The sequence below is a fragment of the Apostichopus japonicus genome, chromosome 2 (assembly GCF_037975245.1).
Source record: "Apostichopus japonicus isolate 1M-3 chromosome 2, ASM3797524v1, whole genome shotgun sequence".
Taxonomy (NCBI): domain Eukaryota; kingdom Metazoa; phylum Echinodermata; class Holothuroidea; order Aspidochirotida; family Stichopodidae; genus Apostichopus; species Apostichopus japonicus.
In genome coordinates, this window is record NC_092562.1 from 1663823 (window position 1) to 1688123 (window position 24301).

General features: G+C 38.2%; 1 protein-coding gene across 2 annotated transcripts in view; it reads left to right on the forward strand.

Annotated features, from left to right (window-relative positions):
- The window catches only part of LOC139973508 (zinc-regulated GTPase metalloprotein activator 1A-like), a 96627-nt gene that overhangs the window by 38416 nt on the left and 33910 nt on the right, over nucleotides 1-24301 (forward strand). The window lies entirely within an intron of this gene.

Consider the following 24301-nt stretch of genomic DNA (forward strand, 5'->3'; position numbering starts at 1 on the left):
AGTGAAACTTTTCTTCAGGACATCGTGGAGGATTTGTGTGGACTGGTTGACCTGACTGCGATGGTGCGGGTAACCCTTTAAAGTTATTCTCCTACAGAGGGTTATCCCTTGCAGGATATTAACCCCGAAGTGAGTAAACTGCAAACTTAAAGTGGATTAAGAATCCGAAAACATGGGATTAGAGGGAAATGATCGTATGGTATTGATTTGTTGACTTTACCCACGGTGGAAAGCGAAGCCCGGATCCAGGCGAAGAGTCAACAATTTCCGCGGTGGGCTTAGTGAGGGGATTAGCGGCAGATCGTTGGCGGTGAGAGGGCTTTACGCCAGCTCTCAACTGTGATTATGGCTTAATAGGGATGGGGGAATCGCGGGTCACTGCAGGACATCATACCAGCGTTTCCCCCCGAAGTTATTTCTGTCATAGTCACAAGTGGACTGGTGGGGTTATAATATTGGATCCGATGTTGACGAATTAGATCAAACTGGAAATATCCCAAAATAGGACTTGTCGATTTAGCTTACGAAACCTCCATCCTTGCAGCTGTCTCTGAACTCAACGGATTTTTAAATTTAAAGTAGCACGGTCTTCCTAACAATAAATTGTGTGTGTTATGCCTATTCTTTAGTGCATGATTCTATCCAAAATATGTATTTAAGTATGGGTCACTTGTGGCGAGAGGAGAATGATATAAATATTCAATATGGTCATGATATTATTTGTTGTTGATTATCTTGATCCTAGTGCCGGTTCATATCGTGACCCTGCCATTTACACGAAACATCTGAATCACTCCAACCTATCAATGGGGTCTGGGAACGGTAAGATGTAAAAGCTCCGTATACTGTAGCACCATATAGTGACTGTTATACTTCAAGGTAACAGCTCCCTGGTTTATGCCCGTTTTACGTATAACTGAATAGGTCAATTGTAGGCATATAAGGTGGTTTGGGGTAGGTGGAGGGGTGGGTGGAGGGGTGGGTGGAGGGGTGGGGTGAGGGTTGGGATGGCAGCCCAGGTGAGCGGTTAAGATAGAAGATACAGTGAAATATGGGATGAGCGTTTTCTCATTTCCATAACATATACTGAAGAAAAAAATGACAACTTCAATGATTACGTCATCAAGGTATAACGTAATTATGAAATAGGAAATCGTGTCTCGCAGAAATGCGGGACAGGGGGGGGGGTAGTACAAAGGGGCCCCACGTAATATAGAAGCAAAAACGAGCATTTGAATTCGGTGGTACTAAGCTGGTGTGCCAGGGTTGGGGGGGGGGGAGGAGTTGGGTAATCCGTAACTTTCCCGTTTCACCACCACCCCTCAATGTCCCTTCCTTTCCCCATACTGACGAAATGTCCATGTTTGTCTTTGTCATTAGACTGTTTTTTTTTTAGAGATGTATCTTTGTTAGTATGAACTATGCCATCACTGAGCATATATAGTCATGCAGGCCAATTTACTGAATTTGTGCCAGGACAGCTTTACCGCTACCTTTATATACATTGTGTGTGCTCGTCATCGCTGTCGACACGAAGTTTGTTCGGTAAAGGCATTTTGTTATGATAGTCTGAGCATGGATTAATTGCGTATTTCACAGGCAGTGTGATTTAATGAGTGAACTGCCAGGGGAGATGGATCGAGAACCAAAGGAGTTTGTAAACTTGAGGTATGAATACGATATTGGAAAATAAACACAGCGATGTCATCTTTTACACAAAGTGATGATTTGTGCTCTCAGTAGTGATACTTAAGAGAGAGAGATAACAGAGTAAAGAAAAGAAAGGATAAGAAAAGAAAAACTTTGCCAAGAAAACAAAATGTATCATTGCTAGCAGTATCGGGCGTTAAAAAAATGACGAGGAATTACTTGAAGGTGTATCAGTATTTTAAATCTGTTTGTTTGTTTTGTTTCTGTATTTATTTCGTTCCCTTCCCTTCTTCTGATGGAATGCTTGCATGGTGAATTTTTTGTATATACAGTATACGATAATCTTTCAACATTTCAAACTTAGCCCTGTGCAGTTTTCTTAACATAACGTCAAGTGTAAACGAGTGATGATTTGTCATTTATAGTGGATATATGGTGGACATTTATATTTTAAATTAAACCCCAAATGCAATAGCAATACCACGAGTGACATAATGTTATGATATAATATCATAAATTATTAGAAGCTGATTGGATTCGACTATCAGCATACACACACACACACATCTCGTATATATAAATATATATATATATATATATATATATATATATATATATAAAACTCTACAAATATATGTATATATGTATATATATATACATTGTATTCCATATTATTCTTGCGTCATCTTTTGGGAACTTCGATAGACTTGTTCAGCGTCCTAGTTCTGTACATCTGTAAATATTCCATGTTTAATTTATCCTTTGTTTGGGACAAGCGATATATATTTATCCAAACCGTTTATGTCTTTTAATACTTTACATTTTGTTTTTCTTTTATTGCTCAAAAGATCGATCGAAGGGCTTTGCAAATAAAAAATAAAATAAAATTGACGTTGGTTTGTTTGAATTAAAATAAATATAAAATGCCTCCATAATCACCGTAAATTGCCTGCAATTTTTTTTATGTACCCCCTAGAATTTCTTACAATATAACATATATAATCTTCAATCGTCGTCGTCTGAAGGCCAGATGAAAGCTAGAAATATTATGTTTTCTTTGGACTCTCTAAAACTTTTAGGAACGACTAAGACGAGTAGGCCTCCGCCAAATACCATATATCAAACAGATGCGTTCAATCACGTTTGTATGAGTGTAGCAAAGCAAAATGTTACCAACATTCGTTACAAGTATATATATATATATACACACACATGATGTTTGTGTACGGCTTTTCCCTGTTTTATCACCAGAGTTTATTTTCTTGTCGGATTGAGAACAGTTTTCAAATAATGAACCGTTCAACAACAACATTACCCCTGGGAGCTATAAGGAAATACTCGAAGTTGTGTACACAAATGTAGCCACGATACACCAGTGTCCAAACAAACAGATCAAAAGGCGCTGAAATATTGGTCCGGATGAATCAAACAAATAGCCATACACAGCCGGATTGATGCAAATCGAGTTGCCTCGATTCTTTGTTTTTAGTTCGTCGTGTACTTTTCTTTTTTTTCTGGGGTTTAAGTATACATACGTACTGTAGATACATAGATATACCGATAATTGCGCTGGTATTGATATATTGGTAATACTGTTTGTATATGTATGTACTCTGTTTGTTTGTATGTATGTTTGTATGCGATTCATGCACTTTTCCATTTCATAAACGAATAGATCTACACGAAAAGATTGCGATAATGCGCATGTGTTGATATATCGATAACGTGTACATATATATATATATATATATATATATATATATATATATATATATATATATACAACACCTAATTATATTCCGGCCATTTGATTGGTCAATTGCTCGTCGATTGCATGCAAAATCCGCTCTATTGCACCCTATGAAATAGAACCATGTGTTATACTTTTTTGATAGCACTTTTTTCAATGGTAAGAGAGCAGAGAAACCTGTCTGTTCAAAACAATCTGTTGCATGAGTGCATTTTACATCCAATTATATCCAAATTTGAAGGTGTTGTATAAAACAAATAATAAATGTCTTCCATTCGTGCAATAGTGCAAATATTTTATTCGTTGAAAGATGTAATTTGTTCCAATCAACTCGGCTGCGCCTCGTTGAATGGAACATTCCATCTTTTAACTCATGAAATATTTGCACTATTGCACTCATAACCATATATTATTTGTATAATATATATATATATATATGTATGTTTTTAATTATCTATGTATGTATATAGATCGATCCGGTTATTCGAAATCTCTACAGTATTGACGTCAAAGACTACAGAATAAGAAAAAATATGATAAAGGAATGCTCAATGTACGGTGCAAGGTTTATGGCGATGACTCCGACTAAATTGACTAAAAGAATTAGACCTTCTTGACTCCACTGTGTCCTATAAAGCGTTAATTAATATCGGCCCACGTTATATAAGGTAATAAGTGTGTGAAACAAACATTGAAAGCAACGCAATTTTGTCCCATAAAGGGGAGAACGTGATGCAATACATTGAACTGTTCGCGTGACGGTGGTCCTTTGTAGCCAACTTGTGTTGCACTTGTTGACTTGTTGAAGGATGATCCAAACGGAAAATAAAATATACTAATCAATTGCAAACTGCATCCATAATGTGTATTTGTTATGCGGTCTATCACAAATCAAATTGACTGTTTTAACGTGTGTCAAACGTCATTCCATAACACTCATTACGAGGATGGTTTCATTCGCATTCTGCAACAAACTTTATATTCAGTGGCCTACAGATGCCCCCTCCCTCCCCCTCCCCTCCCCCTCCCCCTCACCACAAAAATAATAATACCAATACTATAAAGAACACATAACTTTCAATTTGTATGTCGCTTTGTTAAGTACATATGCACACTCGTACGATATTTGGCTTCGTTAAGAATATGTATCTATTGATGTATTTGTTTATTTAATTATATTCATACATTGTAGGAGAACTAAATCATTCGGCGTGTGGAAACATTGCCTTATGCAGCAGTTTACCAGACAACTCATCTCATTTTGCAAGCTTTGCGGAATGAAGTCGCAAGAACGAATCTCATTTAGGTTTCGTATACTACGTAGAATGTTAACGCCCAAATTAAAATCGTTCAGAGTAGAGAAATATGACGTAAAAATAATGACGTGTTGATATAGGTAGTTATTTCTGTAAGCGGTTTCGGTATATTTGATGATGCTTCGTGAAATGAATAGTGTTCTTCTCGTGTTCGCTGAATGAAATATAATCAAGTTACAATTAATTTTAAAGATCTACATTATCTAAAGAATACCGGCACATTTCAATTAATTTATAGGCAAAAGTAATTGAAGTACAGATGCACACTCGCACGATATTTGGCTTCGTTAAGAATATGTATGTATGTATTTATTTATATACATACATACATTGTAGGAGAACTATACCATTCGACGAGTGAAAACTTTGCCTTATACAGCACTTTAACCAGACAACTCATCTCCTTTCGCAAGCTTTGCGGAATGAAGTCGCAAGAACGAATCCCCTGGACGGTCTGAAAACATATAGTCTATTGTCGAATTTTGAATGGCGCCATCAGTTATGAAAAGTTAAACAAATCTGACTACTTGACTATAGACTGTTATAAAGCATATCTTCATAATTAATATTTGTGTGCCGGCAGTAAATTACATTTAAATTCAGTTCAGGTATTTGTCCCACAGTTTAAGAAATGTTCGATGTTTTCGTCAGCACGAATGCATGGCAGCCTGGGAGTACCCACGATGTGCGCCGCATCGAACTCAAGTTTGGGTACGATGGCTGAGCAGCCTATCGATGTGAGTATATGTTAGGATCCCTCCTAGCTGTATACGTACCGTACAACCTGCATTGGGATGTTTGTATACATATTGAACGTATATAAAGTGACTATGTTTCCCGTCTGCAATGTCATAACAAGCGAATCCTGTAGATCCTGTGGATTCGTGAGTCAGCTGTTTTTGAACAGGCCTTTAGCGATGACAATACAATTTATTTTTATATGTTCTTAAAAAAAGTTCATTTTGGTAAAAGAGTACAAATACAGCTTGCACAAACGTATAAACCTTAAAGATGAAAGTATTACCTGGTGAAGGTACCCGACTTTGCAGCTTCCCTTACACGTATTTACAAGCGACATTATTTCATAGCAGTTTCAATATATACATATTCATGATATGCAAATTACGACCCATAGCCTCTTTGTTTGAACAAAGACACGATAATTATATGTAATGTGACGTTTGTATGCACGTGGATGAGTTGTTCCCTGACAGATCGTTAGTTTGTTGGTGTCTGTATTTTTATAGAGGGCGTCGATAGCCAGTTCGGGCCTCGGTGGACAACTGTCAAAGGTCCACTTGTTTGGTACTATTCATTTGTCCTTAAGTATATCATGAAAATGAGATTACACTTATTCATTATTCCCGCACAGTTTGAAGCCCCTCTCAATCCCCATAATTTTCTCCAATTGACCATGTACGCCGGGACTGTTGTCGTGTCCCTGTGATAACATCCCTGCACTCTGCAAGGCTTCAAATTATGTTCCAATCAATGTGGGTATATTTGTTGGTGATTACGTCATTTAATTTCTTTTCTTGCCCCGTATCCATATATGATTGCTTTATGCATGATTACTATTGCATGCCGAGAATTTCTTACCCTCACTCCTATGTAATGTCGTACTACATAGGAAACAAGTAATGTATAAAAAAAACTTCTAAGTCATACTATATATAAATCCCTGTGCGAATTACATGGTTGTTTTTGCAGTTCCTTTTAACCGCTCCCAGATGACGTCACAACAAGCTTTAGGAGAATGAAAAGTTCCCCCCCCCCACCCCTTGACTATTGACTACCTTTCTTAATCCAGCCGGCGTGATTGTCGTCGGTGTAAAAGAAGACAAATCATTCTGTGTACATCAACGCATCACTTGCAAATGTTTCGCCCGCTTCCAACGGGTAAAGATTTACAGTTGATCTGCCTCATTTCAAACGATAAATATCACAGTTCAGTTCTCCTCGCCTCGCTCTGACACCTCGCATGTTACAATCGTTTTTAACTCCCCCGTCCGTCTGCCGCCGCCATCTTGTGTACAATGCGACTCCTGATGGTAGCCGCACGTATACAAAAGCATTCTGATGTCAAAATCAAAGGCCCCGAACAATCCATAGGTAGTAAGATGTATGTTCCAAGTTTAATCACCCGAGCGATTCGTTTGATCTCCGCCCTAAAGGAAATACCTTAGTTTGAAACGCGTCGTCAACATAAATTGTAAATGATTGGAAAACTGTATACCTATAAACTTTCATCATTCTGACATTAGCAGCTTATAGGTAGAAAAATTGCCCACCTTTTTTTGGTCATTTCCATCCTTAAAGCAAGGTTTTCTGCGTTTTGTCGCAATTTTTTATCCAAAACTACCGAGAGTTAGTCAAAAATAAGATTGCAAATGTTTTTTTTTTTTTAATAAGAAAACTGCCTATAATATTATTGTCACCCAAATGAAGGCTTATGATGACGTCATAAGTGAATCCTTATGGTTTGATCTTCAACATTTCGTCGCCCAGTTTGATTAATGCCATGCCGTTAGAAAATTTGAAAAACTTGAAAAGTTTGCTACGTTTGGGGCTGTTTCGTGATTTGAAATCAAATGTTACCAGTCCAACTAATGAACGATATTGTCATGGGATTTCAGGATTGGGGAGAAAAGATGGAAGCAAACTTTAGACGGCATAAAGGATTTTGCGATTGATGTGTCCGAGTCAGTGCTGGATAATTCAATTGTCTGGGTGGGGGTGGGGGGGGGGGTGGGGCGAGGCTTCTGTAAATTCCTCAAAGAAAGACATACCAACTTTCTACATTCCTGTTTTTAACTTCGGAGTAGCCGGGTGGATATATGCTGCAAGCTTGGGCCCTCAAAGTGTGTCAATCTAATACTTGATCTCATTTTTACAAAAATTCAAGAATCGCTTCATTAATCTCCCCCTGCAGGTTTAATGATGGATTAATTCACCTTTAAAAGTGTGTTACAGGTTTGGATCGCTCCTCACCGTATACGATAACGTTATGACTACTCTGTTAAAAACTCTTTATGATTCCTTTTAAATTCAGTTGACAGTTCCTTTTTTTCTTCTTTTTTTTTGTAATCTACGTGGGACATAAGAAGACAGATACCGACTCCGTCGTTGAAGAATGTTTAGATGCAAAAGGAACAATAACGTATTATTTCAGACCACAACCAGACAAGACACTTGTTGTTCCTAATGATTTCTTTGTGGTGCTGCGTATGAGCAAACTGTATGTTGACCTATAGGCAGTTCAGCCACTTTCATCGATTAGCCTCCGATCTTTAAATGGTCATTTCTATAAGACGTGAAAGTGATATTGAGAAGTTTTGCAGTTGTCGTGGTGATTTTTTTCAAGCACCTTATACATTCAGTGTCCCTTTGCCCACACTGAGAAGTGAACCAAACTGATATTGTTGGCTAGCGAAAATGTTAGACATGTTTTTGGTAGCTTCCAGTTATAACTTAACATTATGTAATGACTTCAGCTAAATTTTTGTTTTTTAAATCCCGTCGCATGGCTGTGAAAATTGACCATTACAACCCGTTTTGCTGAATGTCCCCCTCCCCCTCCCCCGTGGTAATGTGAATTTCACATAGAAGGGAATTAATTTGTTCTGAGTTTTACCAAGGAGGTATATGATCATGAAGCGCCTTGCATGCCGTTGCAATTGTGATCGATCGCTACGTGCAATTGTAACTATTGTATTTGCGAAGGTCGTTACGAAACTCACATTAAAAGAGGGAAAATATACTGTTTACCCAGGCCTGACAAGAAGGGGGGGGGGGTTGCCGGGTCAGCGTACACAGACCCGGGGCTCAAGGTAAATAAGGGGAACAGATACATATGGAGGGGGCCAGGAAAGGTATACATTATATATACTGTAGTCTCATATTTATAAGAAAGCGTATACTTATTGGAGCGATAAAGACCGCAAAACATTGTCCACGGCTAGACCTGGCTCTCAACGGCTTTTGAGTTAATCTTATCTCCTATTGAGTTAATCTTATCGCCATTGAGTTTAATCTTATCTCCTATTGAATTAATCTTATCACCTATTGAGTTAATCTTATCTCCTATTGCGTTAATCCTATCTCCTATTGAGTTTATCTTATCTGTTCTGATCAATGAGTGTAGGTTCAATGATATTATTATTATTTTTGGGGGTCGTAGAGTTTTCATCAACCAACCTATCACTCATAAAAAGTGCCCTGTCGGGGGGGGGGGGGGGAGGAGGGTGTTCGAGCCAAAGTATATAATCTGAGTTAAAAAACATGGGAAAGGCTTAGATCCCTCGAAGACCCTACACAGCCACGATTACAGAATTTTTCTGTGTTTTGCATATAGCCTGCAGTTCCGAAAACCATATTATTATTATTCCGAAAAGTATCGCTGCACGGCGGCGGCCATGAGATATATCGCCAAGGATTCCGGTTTTGTGAAACCTTTGTATGTTCCCCCCATTATTAATTAAGAGTAATCTATCATCGTTTACCATAAATCTGATTCGGCAAACGACAACCGTTCGAGATGCTTTACCGTCGGTTAGATCAGGGAATGGCGCGCCCCATCATCACCCCTACTCGATCCATCTTACTCTCTTTGCAACATAGCCTGCAGAAAAGAGAAAAGAAGCCGAAAAAAAAAGGTTCTCAACTCTAGCCCGTTTATTTACCTACGCACGTGGGATTTTTCGCACCTCGGCTAAATAGACATTTCTTTTGCAAAAGAAATCTTCGCCACGGCCCGGTAAATTTGTATACACGAGCGCTACACGGCGATATATACAAGTGTGCCAAAGAAATTTGTTCTAGAAATAAACAAAAATAGCGCGTTGACAAATGGTTGGTGGATAGACGCCTGGTGGGGGTATATGGCATTACATCTTTATGAAGATGAATTGAGTTCCCGTTCGATTCCTCTTGCATAGCAACCGTGACGTCCTCCGCCACATTGTTGAAGTCTCGTATGTTTTCATTTGCCGTTTTGCTTGGATTGATGAGAAAAGAGGCAAAATATTTTGTTACGGTTGACGGATTTCATTAATTTTGTGTTTTTCCTAGCTCGCAGTGGTCGTTACTTCCAATACATTGTTACATTAGGGCTAACGTCAGCAGATGCTGCATCCCTGTGCGTGCGTGCGTACGTGTATGGTGGTATAGTGGTGGTGTTGCTAAATGTCCCGTAACTGCATGTATGTGCAATATCATTTCTCTTAGAACTTTGGTGTTTCGAACTTTGCCCTGCTTGTGGAAGGCTGTATACTATAATAACAATAATCACGTCAATCTATCGTTTTCATATTCCTTGTTTTTTTTTTCTTCTCATCTCTTCTTTCTCTTCCTGTAATGTTTGTACACTTCGTTAAACCATCGTTTACACTGATGTAGACAGTGTTTAATTTAGATGAACGTTAAGTCAGCCCTCATAAATGTCAAGTAATAATTAGTATCTGTATTAGATTTGGCATGTATGTATTATTCAGGACACAGGTCGATTCTTGAACAGTGAAGGCGATGGTACGCGCTAACGATCACGAGGCTGCATGTGATATCAAATACATAGTTAATGACGACGATTGGTTCTGTAGAATGCGTTGACTTGACTACGATATTGTTAATAACGACTCTATTGCATATTAGTAATGACTACAGTGCATAGTTAATGACGATCGGTACCGTATAATGCGTTGACTACAATATTGTTAATAACGACTATATTGCATATTAGTAATGACGGTCGGTGCTGTATAATCCGATGACTATAATATGGTTGATAACGACTACAGTGCATAGTTAATGACGATCGGTGCTATAGAATGCGTTGACTATAATATGGTTAATTACGAATACAGTGCATAGTTAATGACGATCGGTGCTATAGAATGCGTTGACTATAATATGGTTAATTACGACTACAGTGCATAGTTAATGACGATCGGTGCCGTATAATGTGTTGACTATGATATTGTTAATAACGACTATATTGCATATTAGTAATGACGGTCGGTGCTGTATAATCCGATGACTATAATATGGTTGATAACGACTACAGTGCATAGTTAATGACGATCGGTGCTATAGAATGCGTTGACTATAATATGGTTAATTACGAATACAGTGCATAGTTAATGACGATCGGTGCTATAGAATGCGTTGACTATAATATGGTTAATTACGACTACAGTGCATAGTTAATGACGATCGGTGCCGTATAATGTGTTGACTATGATATTGTTAATAACGACTATATTGCATATTAGTAATGACGGTCGGTGCTATAGAATGCGGTGACTATGATATGATATGGTTAATAACGACTACAGTACATAGTTAATGACGGTCGGTACCGTATAATGCGTTGACTATGATATGGTTGATAACGACTACAGTGCATAGTTAATGACGATCGGCACCGTATAATCATTGACTATGATATGATATGGTTGATAACGACTAAAGTGTAAAGCTGATGACTGTTGCAATAGAATGCGTTGACGACTGTTAATACTACACTGTAAAGTTAATGACGATTAGTTCTATAAACTTGTGTTGACTACGATATCGTTGACTACCATTATAGCCAATCAGTTACCGGTACTGGTTGATTATGGCATTCTTTGTAATGTTCACTATGTTCAGGCGTATAAATGGTTGCTAACGACTGTAATTGTAGCCGATACGTCAAAATGTTTCGGTCTGACGAAGACGCAAAGAATGACCACTGGTTAAGGTAGTGATATGTGTCGATTACAGTAAGAATGTCACCGATGCTTGCACATTAAACAAGTTGACCTCATTAAACGGATCTTTGGAGTTTATGTTGGTAGTATATTTTCAACACTACCCATTGTTAAATAGCTATACATAAAAGAAAAAGAATTCCAAAACTTCCTTTTTTGAGTTCGACATCGTTGACATTCGATCCATTCTTGTTTGCCAGTGCTGTAATATGCCGGTAGGACTTTGTTCCAAAAGTTTACACCTCTATACCTCTCCAACGCCCATTTCTCCCGATCCCTAGCCATCTATCTGTAAAAGTTTCGTTAAATGCCCTATACAGGGGTTTTAACGTTTAACTATACCCGTTGTTATTTTCAGTCAGTTGTAGATAAGATGCATAGTTTGAAGAACTATGAATCTGTGCCGTAGAACTATGAATCTGTGACGTCACATGTTCGAGATGACGTTACAGTTGCGTTCATTTGCTACCAAAAGGACGCATTTGCATGTGTCAGGATCGTTTTAAAAAAAATGATGGTTTCGACGTCTGAAGAAAGAATCTTTTTAGTCTTCCATGTAAGCACGGACCTAATCTTTGAAATTATGTTCAGTTTCATTATGTGGCTTTACTTATATATTAACGTTGACAGAGCTTTTGCAACAGTATCGATTTCTAATAAGCATGTTTTGTTTACATTGAACGGTATCATTGGGTGGTGCGAACTTGGGCAATGGATTTGTAACATCAAAGACGAAAGACGAAAAAGCATATAAGTTTAAAGATAGGTCAGTGTTTGTTAGACGTTTGTTATTTATCACGCTCTTCTTCGTTTGTCTAATGAAGATGGCTTCAAAACGGAGGCCACCACGTCTAATGTAAACGTCGCAACATTATAACTCACGTAGGGGCTTTGGACACCCCCGACAGGGGCCCTGCAGACTACCTCTAAAAGAAAACCAACCCTTGTCTTACAGTTGACGAAATAACATCCGGCTTTTACAGAAATGACATGACGTGGTTGTTGTCATTGTAGGGATTGATGAAATGGTCATTTGTGTTTTCATGATTGGTCTAATAGGATGCCTTCCTTGTTGTCTTTTTTCTCTCTCACTTTCCACGCTTGTTTGTTTTCTCTTTTCTACTAAAGATTAGCGAATTGTGATATACTGGCATTTTTCCATGGCAAACTTATATTAAGGTTGGGTGGGAGATCAAGTGAAGATTAATTAGCAATCCCCCCCCCCCAAAAAAAAGAGAAGAGATTGATGGAAATGCTTTGGAAGTGCATTTGCTTCAAAGATTTCGACAACTACATGAGTATATTTATCACATGTAAAACGCAAGTAGAAAAAAAATAGAAAGATGCCTAGCCCAGCTTATACATAACATTGTAATGAGATTTTCGCATCGAACAATTTTTCAAATTCAACTAGGCCTTCAACTTTTTTTGGGGGGGGGGGATGCCCCCAAAATAGTACACTGATTGTTCACAAATTGTTACAAATCAAAACATAAACTTTCCGAAAATAAGTGATTTTTAATTTGAGGTAAGTTTGATGGTATACTAACTGGTAGAACAAGTAGTTCTATAGAAGGGAATACATCGTGGTATTCATTGGGTGGGTGTACCGTAAAACCATTCACTGCTAATTGCGGTGTGGGTCCTGTCTTTAAATAGATTACTAGATTATTTGGTATCTGATTATCTCTTAGACCCACCCTTACGTTCCCCCTTCCTTTTGATATGTGATAGGTGGCATTTATAAAGAGCACATCAAGGGGGAGGGGGTATGGGGGGGGGGGCGGGTGGTAATTATAATTATGAAATTCAAAAATCAAGTACATTTTTGGTATTATTGTGCCTTCGGTTTCCCTACAGCTTAAAATTTGCGGTTTACTTTGGGCATCTGATTTTTTTCTCTCCGCCAGTAGCAGCTTCGAGCAGGCTACAACAACAATTCCTCTACCAAACTATACAGTCCACCGAGATGGATAAAACAGTGTTAGCTCTTATACAAAATTTACCCTTTCTACCAGTTTCCTTCATCATTTAGAAGTGGAAATTGTAAACTATTATATCCCCGAATCTATAGAGATCGTTATAAATATGCAAACATGCTTAAATTGTAACTTATGCGGTCAACCCCGACGGATGAAAGCATTTCAGATCTCAGAAATCGTAATATGGCTGAAAAAGTGTTACAGGATGACTTAAGGCAGATTTTAAGTCTTTATATGTTATAAGTAATTGCTGGTAAATAATATTAACTTTTCAAATATGATAACAACTCTGGAAGGCTCCTTTAAGGCTAATTGGAGATGATGACGTCAGCGCCTCATGATGTTAATGTTGTTCCATGGTTTTATTAACTCAATCAAAACATGATCTGTTGTACTCACTTGATCAACATGCCACCCATGCCACGACATTCAACACTATTTGTCCTTGCCAAAATTGTCATGTATGTCGTTAACATTCCATTTGTGGCCATAAAAGACTTAGGTTTTCCCCTAGTCAGTTTTGCGTTGCATATGATTAACTGACCTATTGTGTTACTGTGTAATAGACTTAAGCCACTTTCATCATCGATGACACTCACTGCTTTAAGGGGTCCTTTCTCAAAAGATTACAAAGTGTTATGGAAATTCCACCGATATTTGGTAGCAGTGTATTTAGTTTAAATTTAATTTTGTGCCTCACTCTTTATTGGTATAACTGTACCCTCGTGGTCACAAGGTTATGACGACGGGGGAAAAAAAAATTGCCTTTTTAATGCGATTTTAATGTTACTAAATGGCCTATACTCAATGGTTTCCTCCCCCCCCCCCCACCCAAGAAAAAAAAAGAAAAAAAAGAAGTATTGAATTTGAGTGACATCCACTGGCATTGCAACCAATTAAGGTATAGCATGGAGGTTTTACCTCCATGGGTATAGGTGTTCTTCCATGTGTCTTCCGAAGAGTCTAATGACTGTTGTTCGTAAACACTTAACAAGTTGTAAAAAAAGAAGCGATAACAAATTGATTTCGGTTCGCCACCTGGACACAAAAGATAAAAAAAAAGTTTGTTCCCTTGACGAGCAAACTCATAACTCACCTTTTTTTTCGTTTGGATAAGTTTGCTGTTGTCAGCGTCAACTTTGAATGATTAACGGGGTGTCCATTTTCGCGGACAGCCTTATGTCGTTAAAGAGCGCCTGTTTTGTGGGGGTAAAAAGTTGAAAAGTTGAAGAAAAAAAACGTTCCATGTTTACACCGTGATAGAAACGGTTTGATTTACGAGCCAATAAGAAACTAGACAATGTCCACGTACGTTATTCAGCTTATATCCCTTTTAATGAGATCTGTCATTTTGCTTTGTCTTTTGTCCAAAGATCGTAAACCTACATGAATGTGTTGAACTTACGTTGTGTGGTTATATCCTGTTAAAATGCAGCTTTGTGTGTTGGGTCGACATTTTTGCGTAACCTACCTAATTTTTAGCCAGCATGACACAACTGTTGATCAACTAAGACTTCCCTCACCTCCCCACCCTTCACTCCCGACTCCTGGTTTTGTGTCACGAATTGAAGGTTACTGAACAAGTCCTTATTCCACTTCGGATTTCAACTCTCCGTCGCCCGGACATTGTTTTGATAATTATGAATTATATGTGAACGATCAAACTTGTAAAATTTCCAAAACTTCAAAATTTGGCCTTCTAACGGACACTTTTCTCGTGTTTTTCGTAATCAAATCAAAATGAATAAACAAGTCATAAATGATTCCATTCGGTTGTAAGCATTTCGTCGTCCCAGACATTGCTTTCAAGTTTGGTAATTCAATGAAGAAGCCTGGAAAATTGCAAAGAAAAACAAATCACTTTGGGGGTGGAGGGTGGGGGTGGGAATGAACAGTGATGTAGTCAATACTATAATGAACAGGTTGGAAAATCTGCTTAAAGAATACTTAAAGGTATTCGTACAATTTGTAGTAAAGATGCGTGCAACAAGTAACTTAGCAAAAATTAATGAATTATAATTTCATTGGTTTCAAAAATCTCCCCCCCCCCCTCCCACCCCATTGTCTTTTCCTGTTCTGTGACTCTCGTGGCTGTAAAACCCGTGTAAGCCCAAGAAAAAATGCTGAGGATCGAATCGAATTCATGTAACACTTAACCGTTAACCGACATTTGGTGAAAAAACCAAACTCAAGGGTATTGATTCATATAGTTCGATCAATTGTGATAGTATTTTGAGTAATACTCGCTAAGATTGGTAAGAGTTAGAATTATACGGGAAAGAACAAAAAAAAACTTTACAGGAGGTCCGTTACTCTTCCATGGTCCAACGGAATGTTCTTCCATTGTATTATTTCCATGCTTCCCGTACCCTTTAAAGTAGTCGTTGAAATCAATTGGTAAACCAGTTCTAAGTCTCCCTGCGTCCGTGCATGTGTACCCAAATAATTTGCGTTTTATATTTTTCCTCTCTTGCTTGGTTAAGAAAACATCATTTATCAACTGCTTGGACACTTCAAGGAAATTGCTATTTGCGATGGCTCTCTTGGGCAGATAATATATATTATATATATATATATGTATATTATTATATATAAAGTATATATATATTATTATATATATGTATATATATATATATGTATATTATTATATATATATATAAATATATATATATATATATATTATTATTATTAACGGTTGTAACGATCATGTTACAGGGAAGACGTCGGAATAGGAATGCAATATTTGCTTTGCACAAAATCGACACTGTTGGTGTTATTTACAATATAGCGCCATCATTTCTATGTGGACATTTTCAGAGTGCATGCTAGCCTGCGAAGTGTCCCTTGTAGCTCAAATCGGCGAGAAAGAAAAAAAAAGAGAAAATGTAATTATATGACACATATCATCATCTCGTAAATTTGCAAGACTTGAGTTTGTCTTGAAGTGTAACGCATAACTACAATTAAAAATACGTAACGCTACCTCACACATACCTCTTTAATAATGTCTTTTGAGTGGGTCATGATGAGTGCAAAGGTTTATTTTTAAGAGGTTGGGGGAAGCGGGGGGTTGGGGTGGAGGGAAGATACTACGAAGCACTGTTAGAGGAAATTGTACAGTTTAATGGTCATTGTCAATATCCCAAACGCGAGCATCGTCACTTTACCAATACTTTCTCGACATCACGCATGAATGTATGTATACACTGACGAAACTAAAGAAGAGTTTAACTCAAGGGAGAGAATGGTTGGGACGTTACTTCCCTCGAGAGACCTCCATAAACTGTCCCTCGCAATCTCAAAACAACAAAGAAGCTTGCCCTGTTGTTCTCCTATCCTTTCTTCCATTCTCAACAACCCCACACTGATCCACACCCATCATCCACCCTATTCCTCTCCCATCACCTCCTTTCCCACTCACTGACTCGGTGTTAGCAAAAGGATTCCTCCATCCCATCGATGGAAACTGAGAAATTGAAACGGCAAGACAAAGTTTGCTCGTCAGGGAAAGACCCGAAATTGAGCCTATTACAGTTGAATGGTCGTTGCTTCGATGATATTATTGTAACCAGGTTAAAACTATGTGTATGTATAAACGATGGATGGTCTCAGCGTACATATTGGGGATACATTTCTCCCCCTTTCATGGCACGGAATAGCAGGTGTTGTAGACTACCCGTCAGACGGTGGGTCCCCCGGTGGCCAATAACTCAGTCACTGCTGCTCTTGGCAGACTTGGCATTGTACTGGTCACAAGATGGCCTCCGTAGGGACATGTTTGCTCCACTCGATTGATTGATGGTGGTTTACCGCGGTATTAATGGCTTATTTACACTCACCAAAAAAGAAAGAAAATAAAAATAAAAAGAGTTGGTCCAGAGGATTTATTTTGATGGGGATATAATATGTAACATATAGTAATGTGGGACTGCTAACGTCTCTGGTAATTAGTTGGTTAATAACAACAGGATGTGGATGTCGAGAGGAGTCTGTTCGAGGGGTGGGGGGTGGGGGGAAGGGGTTGAGTATTCAATTGTGTGGTTTATACTAAGAAATTACAGTTTCATCGGTGAATTTAATTTTAAGACAAGTCGATGGGAGACGAACAACTTCAAACCCTCACTACCATTCCTCCTAAACCTAACTACTATACCACACCGTTTGTGATGTGTTACGCTTGCAAGTAGATCATCTGTCTATGGCATGTAAGGTCCCCACCCCCCCCCCTTGCTTAGACAGGTACCCCATGGGATCAAGCAATAATCAAGCAATATATAGTCAGTTGTCGCAGATGTAACACCTTCCGGAATGACATTAAAACACCACCCTTAAAACCGTTTGTACATAAATTCGGACATATGAAGAGAAGATTTGGAAATTTGGATAAAACTTGAGCAAACAAAATTATAGGAATCAGCTTCATCAAGCCTTACCCCCCCCCCTCCCCACTCCCCATCTGCTGCTGGAAACTGCATTGTGTGCTGTTAAATTGCCTCAGTTTGGAAGTACTTAAGTCGACGCTTTTTGCACGTTAGTATTGTATCGGACCCAAATTTTATCATGATATATATTACTTTCTGGAAAGATCTGATATTGCAAGTTATTCCCAAAGAATAATTGAGGACATGTTCAGTCAACCAATTATAAATATCTATACAAGGAAGAATACTAAGGTTGCAGTAAAAGAACAAATGAGTCTTGAAAATTGAATAATGCAGTGACCATTATTTGACATTATAGCACATTTGCGGTCAAATACTGACGACCTTTAGAGTAGGAGGGAGAGGCGTGCATGTTGGCGCGTAGAGGCGTGCATGCAGCGCGTAGCCAAGGGAGGGGGCGTAGGGGGCTACCGCCCCCCCCCCCCCCGAGCATATTTTGTTTTTATGATATCGCTAGTAATTTCAAAATAGAAAATGCTTAGTTGCAACTTACAAGGCCTTGAAAGTGCCATTTCTGGCGATCTCGGAGCATTTACGGCCAAAATTTTCTTGTACGCTTTGCGCCAACTCATGTTGGCGCTACGCTTAGATAGTTTCCAATGCCGTTTCTACGGCTCTGATAGTTTGCCTACAGGTTCGCCCCTCCCTTGGCAAATTCCTCGCTATGCGCTATGTAACTCGTACTCTGTTATTTTAATCCACCAAGCAGTCGTAGCAAGAATGATACAAAATGGTTTTGAAAATTTAACGAAATATAAAGTTAATTTTTTGTGGGACACACAATTTTTTCTACATTAGATTAGATTGATTAATTTTACGCTAGTTAGGGAACTTTCAAATGCAAATATTTCGAGTACCAAAAATGTTTCAGAGGGGTTATGTTTATTCCTTTGAGCAAATTTGAGACAGGAGGTGGTTATGGTGGGAGGTTTTGGGTTGTTGTGTGATCGTGTGGGGAGGGGGGGGTAATACTTATTTACTGTAAAATTGACAGAATATCATCAACAATAACAACAACAACAAAATAGAAAATTCACGGAGCGATTGCGTGACGGTGGCGACGTTTTCTTCTTGCTTGTTAAAAGGCGGATGAATGATTTGACTCAACCGACGTCCATCCTTTGATTTACGTTTTAAAAGTCGTTTTATCCATATAGTATTTTTTTCTCCCTCCGTTTCATCGAGGCTTTAACGTCCGTCCATCTTAATACGAGCAGCATATCTTCTAAAACTTTTTTTTTCTCTTCTCTTCTTTTCCTTCCTTCCCCACGCACGGAACATAAATAACGAGAGACTGGCACTCAATAAGACAAGAGTATATGCGATGTCACACAACTCTCTGAATTGCCCCCTTTTTTCCTTTTCTCCTTCTTATGAAGAGTCGCTAATCTCTCAACAATTTATGTCTTGTTTTCTCAACTACCAATCACCCTTCTCTCTTATTTAGCCGGTTTTTCTCCAGTTACCCCCGAGGATGCCCTTTCGGTAGGGTACTTTGGCTCAAATTACCTCCCCAATCTTCCCCCACTCCATTACTTTGCAAGGAGAGAAATTTACGTTCTGTTTTCGCGTCCGTGCTGCACCTTTTCCGCAGAATGACAAGTCGAAATTGATCACGGTTGCTCTTCTATCGATAAGTCTGTCAACGCCCGCCATAGTCTTAAATTGACCGGTTTCTTACTTGCAGTAAACTTGAGAATTTTAGTAGCCAGCAAATCTACACTGTTGCTTTTACTGTCCTCTCTCTCTCTCTCTCCCTCTCTATCTTGCGAGGAACCATAGGCTTTACAATCACTACTGCGCATGCTCATAATCTAACTTCATCCGGATGCAGTGTGACAAGATCCCTTAACATCCCTTTAATGTTGTTAAGGGACCAGACCAGAAATGTATACTTACTTTTATCTAGTTCCTTCCATCTGATATAAGTTATATTCTATAATCATCGAGGTGTACTGTATATTAGCTTACTGTTAACACTCTTTAGTGTGTGATTTATTTGATATGTAAGAGTATACCCATGGAATGTAGAAAATACACTTGTAACTTTACAATCACTACTGCGAATGCTCATAATCCAACTTCATCCAGATGCAGTGTGACAAGATCCCTTAAGATCCCTAAATGTTATTAAGGGACCAGACCAGAAAAGAATACTTACTAATATCTAATTCCTTCCATCTGAAATAAGTTATATTCCATAATCTTTTGTTCATTGTATTAACTACTGTTAAAACTTTCTGTTTTTGTGTGTGAATTATTTGATATTGTAAGAGTATCCATGGAATGTAGAAAAAATTTTTAAAAAATGAACTTAGTAAAAAATTAGCACGAATTATGGTATCAACTACGGTACTAGAATCGCCGGAGATTACTTATACTACCCCCACATGAAATTAGTCCATAGATCTAAATAACTAAATAAGCAGATCGTTGCCTATAGCTAAGCCTTCTTTGCATATAATGATCGGGACGGAAATTGTTATTGATATCACATTAAAAGGCCAAATTGTAACATATCACACACTGGAAGAAGTTGGAAAGAAAGGGGTGGGGTGGGGTGGAATACTTAATCATATACAATATGTATGAAATATTGCACCGTTTACAAGCGCGAATTAATCGATTGTACCATTGTGAAAGGTGGCAGGCCTAAAACGGTATATAAAACTTACAACCAACTGCTTTAATGGTAAAATGGACGATGCAACGATTTCGTCTTTTGTATAATTGATACAAAAAAGGTCAACTTTACTTCAATATCAAAGAGTTTCTGTATTCAATTTTTTTTAACGTTCGTGTCTAATTTCATAAATAGGTATTGCCATTGTCTACATATCGTATATATCCGTATTATAACGCGTATGTATATATAAGTTCAGCCTATTTAGGGGGGTTCGTAATGGTCACCGATAAATCAACTTCGACTTTATCGCTAAATGGCATAGCTAAACTTTATCGACAGTGATAATGACAAAGTTCAAACACGTACTGCGGTTCGCTATAGATATATACATTATGTATAGTCATTTTTACAGGGCAACACTGCCCCACACCTGGTTTATGTTCAATATGTTTATATAAATATCATTGCTCCTAAATGTGCCAAAATATTTATATTTTGCCTCGCCCCTTCCCCTCCCTCCCACGCTTGTAAAAAAATCACCAAAAATTAACAAAATAGAAGAAAAGAAAAAAAAGGAAGGAAGGGAGGTTGGAAGAGAAAGAGAAGTTACTTTGATACACATTGATACTCTTCATAGTCTATAGACAAAACCTTATACAGGTAAAAAGGAAAACAGAACTTGAAAGAAAACTGGGCAAAGTATTTGTATTTTAGGAATACTTTCCTCAGTATTATTCAGCTCGTAAAGAATTTTGTCTTTGGGGGGGTGGTCTTTTTTTGGCAACAATTTAAAACGACGTACTCGTGGATAAATTATACCGATTCCAATATATGAATTTAAGCCCCACCCACCCCCCCCCCCACCTTTAAAGCCCACACCCAAGCTCTTCCTGTATATTCTCTTTATCTTTCTTTCTTCTTCCTACTTTCTTCACTCAGGGATCAGCATTTAGAGATTATTTAATGGATTTTATAACAAATTGGATTCTATAGAAACAATATAGGTGGCACAAGTACATATGCGCATGGAGCTATTACCGGCTCCATGGTATGCGACAGTATTAAAGATCATAAGTAATGTTATCGTTTCGGCCTTTTTCAAAGTACTGAAATGACGAAATGAAAAGAATCGAATCAGATACATTAGAACTCGCCTATTTACCTTAAATTTGTTAAACACACTAACACACAAACTGAGGACCCCATTGTTTTTTCCCACTATTTTAATCCACGTATACCCTAACCTTAACAATGTCCCTGAACAATAGAATTCTTCTGAGGGCGTGAGGGATTCTTTTGAAATGACGTCTGAGGCCTTGGAATTCCTTGGTTCAAGCAGGGAGTTGCTCCATAACAACTCCCTGGTTCAAGTCTTCAGTCAGAATACAAAACAAATATACAGGGAAAGAGGGAGAATTTAAAAAAAATTGAGAGGCTCATTTGAAGGAAAAAAATATTTAGGTTTGGTTAGGTTTGGTTAGGTTTGGTTAACTTGTTGACCAAACACACAAACCAGAATTGCCTTCAATATTAAGTTGGCCGCTCGATGAATATACGCGTAAGTAGGCACCGTCACCAAACACAAATATCTTACACAACAAAAGAACTGCATGTATACACAATGAAAAAGGGGGAAAAACGGAAAGTTTATATTTTCACTAAGTAATGAGTGTAATGACGTCATCACTTTGTTATGAAGTAACGATACAGAGAGCATCCCTTCACCACCATTACCCATTATACTTACAGACATTTTCTGCTTCAAACGCTCTTTCAAACACAGATAAGATGACGGCAACAGAGCATGCCTCCCATCGCAAATCCTCCTCCCCCCTTCTCCTTAAAATAACAGTAACAAAAACGTAACATGCATAACATAACATTAATAAAATAAACTCCTTCCTCCCTTAAAACTGGTATAAGCAATGAAGGTGACATTAAAATTACAGTTTAGAAGCGTTGTCTCTTTTCTTTATAGTCACAGGTCAAAGTTGAAAACTTGAAAAGAAACAAATCACTGGGCCGAGTTTTTGTTACCGCCCTGTTAGAATAAGTTTTGAAACAAACATTATGGGATCGTTTTTCCTGAATGTGAGGAAAGATCAACCGAGTCAAGAGGGATTTGGTCGAGAAAAAAGAAGCTTTAGTCACGTCCGTTCGACAAGTCATAATTCAAGACCACGTCCAACAGAGCGGGAACTGCAAACCATCCAATATGTCGCCCTCTATTGCATCATTACACCTTTAAAGGGATATTCCGGTGGCTGAAGTTGATAGCTTTAAAAAAAAAGATGCTAGAAACTTTCCTATAACTTGAGGTAAAAACCACCCACATCTTAATAGCATTTTTTTCGCGAAAATGGGTAGTGATGTTTTTGTGAATGTATCTGGCAACAATGTGAATTATGCCATAGTGGCTCTTTGAGCTGAAAATATCTTCCATTTTGTTTAATCGTTTCTTTATAAAAAAAAAAAATTAAACCATTCATCTGGACAGAGGAAAACAATGTTTCTATAACAATAACAAAAAAGGGGGTTGCTTATGGATGAAATTCCAAAGAAAAAGAATATTCAAAACGAACAAACGAACGAACGAACGAACGAATGTATACATCGACAAGACGACTATGATAGGAATGAGAAGCTTTGGAAGACACATATACCACCACTGATAGTGACATTTTAGACCACATGCTATGATCCACTCTCATGGATTAAGGAAGGGATTAGCCAGTCGAAATAGGTGAAATTCCACGTAACCATATATCTCCAGTCAGGGACAACATTAATTAACGACGTGGTTTTCAAACTAACTGCGATCTATTTTTATCTGGGTGAGATAAATGCTACATATTCTGCTGTTGGAATATCCCTTTTAGGAGGTATTTTGAAGTTCTTTATTTAATCAAAGGTAGCGGGTTCCTATACCCTCTTTGAATTTATCCACATGGATCACTGTTTTGAGGATGTGATCTCATCACTTCTAAGTGAATTCTAGCTAATGTGGGTCAAAACACTAACAAAATTGACAAACATTGACTCTTTAGTTAGACTAGTGAAATTTTGACACCACTATAAAGATTGATCTTCCCCGAATTACTCTCATGAAGTGAAATTGTCACTCTTTGGAATTGTCAGAGTGCCAAAATGTTTTCGAAGCGCAATAAAAACCGCCTATTGCCATGAGACACTATTAGAGAGAGACATGAGAGAGACATGCATATACAGACCAACGTGTCCCTTATGTGTCCCTGTATGGTTTAACTATAGGCCATGCAGGTATAGCTAGCTACATACAGGACTGAGGGATTCACAGCGACAGGTCCACGGCCGCTTTAAAGAACTTAGGTTGAGTATGCAGTGAAGTATTAGATGTTTAGGCATCTATTGCATCTTTGCAGTGTAACGTTAATGACCATCAAACATATAGATGCTTAAAGTGGACACGAACCCAAACCATCATCTTAATAGCGTGTCCGTCAGAGACCTTGGTGAAGGACAACTCCCTCAAAAAGGTACGAAAAAGCTTCTCTTTGTCTTCGTTCGGGAGATATTCTGTTGATTACAAGTCCTGTGGTCTTGGGGTTGTCATTTTGTAATTTCAGTGATGCCCTGTGCCACTAGGATCTGAAATCTTTTAACTTTCTCTCTCACTCTCTGTTTTTTCTCGTTATATTTTCAAAGTAGAATGTTTAACAGTGCTGACACCGAAAACCAATGCTATCATAGGTCATGCTGCAGGTTACATTATATGAGATTTTGCACGTCCAAGAACCAATCTCCATT